Source organism: Palaemon carinicauda, chromosome 32 (assembly GCF_036898095.1).
Source record: "Palaemon carinicauda isolate YSFRI2023 chromosome 32, ASM3689809v2, whole genome shotgun sequence".
Taxonomy (NCBI): Eukaryota; Metazoa; Arthropoda; class Malacostraca; order Decapoda; family Palaemonidae; genus Palaemon; species Palaemon carinicauda.
The window spans coordinates 82,074,679-82,079,678 of NC_090756.1; the positions used below are offsets into that span (position 1 = coordinate 82,074,679).

The following is a 5,000-nucleotide window of genomic DNA, read 5'->3' on the forward strand; positions in this document are numbered from 1 at the left end:
ATATATCCTCGACCTTGCAAATTGAAAATTCACCTTTAAAAACACTAGGAACTCATAAGACAAAACTCTTCTGTCACCACATAAAAAGGAAAAAAATATATCATTATATGGGGTAGAAACTCAGGCTTTAAGAGGAAAGAGGAGGAACTTTTACAGAAAACCGAGATGAGGATGGTAAGATGAATTGATGGAAAATCACTATTGGAAAGGAGGTTGGAGTTAAGATATAAGAAGAATGTGTGTTATATGCAATGTAACGATGGCTAGGGAAGCTCTTCTGTGATACTATGGCCATGTAATGAGAAGAGAGGCGTTGGAACCAATCAAGAGAGCTAAGGTCATGCCAATTGTGGTAAGGGAAGAAATGGGTGGGGTGGGATTGGGGAAGAGGATGCAAGGAACAAAAATAGATGGAAAACGTTGACTCGAGAGGCCAACCCTGCTGTACAGTGGAACTAATAAGGTCGAATGAAGACGATGTATGTATGTATGTATATATATATATATATATATGTGTGTGTGTATATATTATATATATGTGTGTGTATGTGTATATATACATATTTTTATATATAAATATATATATATATATATATATATATGCAGAAGAACCACAGGGAAAATGAAAATACGAAATATACGATTAAGTCTTGACTAGTTTCGTAATACTTCTTCAGTCCTCTGAAGAAGTATCACGAAACTAGTCAGGTCTTAATCGTATATTTCGTATTTTCATTTTCCCTGTGGTTCATCTGCATCTGAGCATCACGTTTTCCGGTGATTTTTACGCATATATATATATATATATATATATACTAAAAATTGGTGGTTCCACATATAAACCATCAACACAGTCAGAGTTGAAATCAACTATTAGTTGGTATTTAAAAAAAAAAAAAAATATCTTATTGCCGAATTCTCATCATCCAACAAAATTATGTGTTCAACCCAGCAGGCGAACAGCAAGCACTTTGTCTGTTTCTTCAACGCAAACAAAACGGCAAATGAAAATAAATTAATGCATTTGCTGGGTACAAAAACACAGACTATGCTTCAGTCAGAGAGAGAGAGAGAGAGAGAGAGAGAGAGAGAGAGAGGACATAATAAGTTACATTCTTGGCACTGAATGTAAAGTTATCAACGTAAGCTTTATGAGAGAGAGAGAGAAGAGAGAGAGAGAGAGGACATAATAAGTTACATTCTTGGCACTGAATGTAAAGTTATCAACGTAAGCTTTATGAGAGAGAGAGAGAGGAGAGAGAGAGAGAGAGAAGAGAGAGAGAGAGAGAGAGAAAAGAAAAGGTATAGAAAAAATGAGAAAAAAGAAAAGTGACAGTGAAAAATAAAGGAAACAGTATGAGAGAGAGATAATAACGAAAAAAAATATAAAAGGAAATGAATGAGATAAGAAAAAGGTGTAGAGAAAAATGAAGAAAAAACAGGAAGAGTGAGAAGAAAATTAAAAAAAATCTAAAACAAAATGAGAGAGAGAGAGAGAGAGAGAGAGAGAGAGAGAGAGTCCTCTTACTAGAAAGGCGACCGTCTTCTGATTCAGATTTAAAACCATTTCCTGAAACTGTCTTCAAGTGTTACTTGTGCTACTATCATTGTTCCACGTTACTTAAAAGTTGGTCGTTACTTTGAATGTTACTTGTACTGAAAGGTTACTTGTTACTTATAATAATACAAATGTTATCAACTATGTACTGTATAAATCTTCAAAGTTATTGGTTCTTTACATTGGAACTTGTAAAAAAAAAAAAAAAAAAAAAAAAACACAAAGGACACGTTTGTAAGAACAAAGAAACCAACAAACAAAAAACACAAAAAATATAAATAAAAGAATAATGCAATTAAGTCAACAAACAATCAAGAGATCGTCACAAACAAACAAAGAAACAAACAAGTAGGCCACCACCTGCGTTCCACTGCTCTTCGCTTTGAAGGCTTTCTTTGTCAACTAAATGATCAAAATCTCTCTCTCTCTCTCTCTCTCTCTCTCTCTCTCTCTCCTTCTGATCAGAAAAATTATCATAATGTTGACAAAAAATTATGTAGTGAAATATTCATTATTCTTTACCTTTTAAATGTAGTTAAATAGTATACGCACACACACACGCACAATATATATGTATATATATATATATATATATATACATATATATGTATGTATGTACATATATTTCCCTGTATAAAAAGTGGTCTCATAGAAACACAGAACAACAGTCACCTCCATATTCACCATTTAACGGTGTAATCATGGATGACCCTCTGGTGCATTAAAACTTCCACAATAATTATCATCAGCAGCACGTCGAACAATCCATCCTGCAGGCACATGTTTTTCGCAACACTTGTTCTACACTTTTACGCCTTCATCAGCCCATACTCTTTTCCCTGAATTATCGGCTATTCTTCCTACACAACCAAACCATCTCAGAATACTCTTCGGCTGTGGTAGCCTCTTGGTAACGTCCCCTGCCTGGAGATGTGCTAGACAAGGCTTCGAGACCCCCTCATAATCGATAGTTTCTAGAAGTGTCTGGAGCTTAGCCATCCTTGTGAGCTAAGGGTGGCAGTTTTAGGAAGCCTATAAGTCTACGGTACCTACTGAGTCAACAACAGCCATATTCTGACCCCCCCTGGTCCTAGGTTAGGCGTTGGTCATACAATAGATACTGTATATATGCTCAGTCTCTAGGGCATTATTATTCACGAGCGACCTTTAAAACCTTTGAAATATATCTTCCCTCAACTCACTTCAATTTTTATAAATTAGCAAAACAGAAAAAAATGCATATCAACAGCATCAATCAATTCACTCTCACTCACATTCAACATCCACAAACAATTCAGTTCTTTTCTCAATGCTTTGCAAAAATCCTGCTGCCTTTCTTCATTGGCCTCTTCTCCCATCTCAGCATCTTCAATTCAATCAAAGCTGTTCTTCAAACGCTTACTTTCATTGTTACATAATACATATATATATATATATATATATATGTATATATATATAAACCACACAAATATATACATATATATATATATATATATACATATATATATATATATATATAAATATATATATATATGTGTGTGTGTGTATAGTTATAGATATTACGTTCTTTCTTACTGGACTCCTAAACTAATACACACATATGCAGTATAATATATATATATATATATATATATACAGCATATATAGTATGAATACATACATAAACATGCGAGACAAAAACTGAAACAAATAAATACACAAAGAGACTGTGATTGATAGCAATCTAACCATGTAGCTTACTACTATATTATTCTCAACAAAACCTATAAAAATTAGTACAGCGTATCTGCTCAAGTACAAACTATACAAGGTTTTCTATATATAACGTTCGATTAGGGTGAATGGATAGATATACAGATACACAAATAACTACAGGAAAATAAAGAGAATTAATTTTCTCTTTTTTCTCGTACAATCAGCTGGCGTCCAGCACAAGGACCTTCGTCATATCATTAGCAATGCACGGTTTCATTGTCTCTCAAAATAGAAGGGGTTATTTTCACCCCATCAACCGGAAGTCCGGTCAATCAAGGATTCTCTCTCTCTCTCTCTCTCTCTCTCTCAAACGTTTCATGAATGCAAATGTCATCCCATTAGAATGAATGATTAAGACATCAAGGGAGTCATTGCCACCTGTGATAAGCTCACTAATTACAGAGATTATACTGAGAGTAAATGAGCCTGCTTAAATAAACGACTGGAACACAGAGGCAGTAAAAGAATTCATGGCGTTTTCAAAGTAAATTAGGCCAATGAAGGCTATAATTATGTTCATGTGTAAGAATAATATTCTAAAAAACTAAGAATTCCTCTCGACCCCTCTCTTATATTACATCTAAAAGGTGTTTATATATATAAAATGAGCAGTTAACTTGATATTTTCAAGAACATACCGACAGATGTCACTGACCATTACTGGACTTTTCGTTTAGCGTTTACGATGTAAACCACGCCCACTTTCCCAGAGTTGCCAAACGCTTACAGAGAGATGATCTTATCTGGTTGACATCCAAGTTTTCAATGATGTTTCTCGTTTCATTAGAGTTTTACGGTACAGTTAATTTCAGATTCTTTCACTGTACATGAAAATTGGCAGTTGAACCCAAGCACACCAATTACAGAATCAGATTGGCCTAAATAGGCGAGATACCTATACATAAATTGGAGGCAAATCAAAACTGAATGGAAAGTCTATAAATATTTTTGGAATGTTACCATGGACTGGAGAGAGAGAGAGAGAGAGAGAGAGAGAGAGAGAGACATGGGTTGGAAGGGAAAAGCTATCAATACCAGTATTATAAACAACGGAGAGAGAGAGAGAGAGAGAGAGAGAGAGAGAGAGAATATAATGAATATACCTTATGGTGTATATACTATCATTATCTTAAATCTGCAAATAATAATAATAATAATAATAATAATAATAATAATAATAATAATAATAATTCACGGAAACACCATCCACGCAAATTCCAATAAATAAATAAAAATAAAGATACAAAAAGAACTATATTTATGGGGATATTTTTTATTGTCAGACTACCAAAATACCCCTCTCTCTCTCTCTCTCTCTCTCTCTCTCTCTCTCTCTCTCCAACCTGCATCTTCCTCCTCAAACAGAGCCGAGTCAACACCTGGCGCCATCTCAGCGCAAACAAACCAGCTTCAAATCCCACCTGCGCGCGCAGGGTAACAAACTCTTTCTTCACAGCTGAGATCTCATTCAATGGCACAGAAAAACAAAAGCCGATCGAGCGAGGCATTGATATGCCGGTGGAGCGAAAATCGAACTTATTCTGTCTGCACTGAAGAACTACATTCCCATGACGTTCATCGAAGTTCCCTTTGGGCCATTAGAATGACACGGAAATCCGATAGTCACGTGCGGTTTAAAAAACCGCATACACCCCATATCTCTCTCTCTCTCTCTCTACTTTACTAT

General features: G+C 35.0%; 1 protein-coding gene and 1 pseudogene across 1 annotated transcript in view; both read right to left on the reverse strand.

Moving 5' to 3' along the window:
* LOC137625424 (major facilitator superfamily domain-containing protein 6-like) overlaps window positions 1-4,702 on the reverse strand; it is a 139,319-nt pseudogene extending 134,617 nt beyond the window's left edge.
* The window catches only part of LOC137625415 (leishmanolysin-like peptidase), a 362,803-nt gene that overhangs the window by 313,238 nt on the left and 44,565 nt on the right, over window positions 1-5,000 (reverse strand). The gene's annotated exons all lie outside the window — the stretch shown is intronic.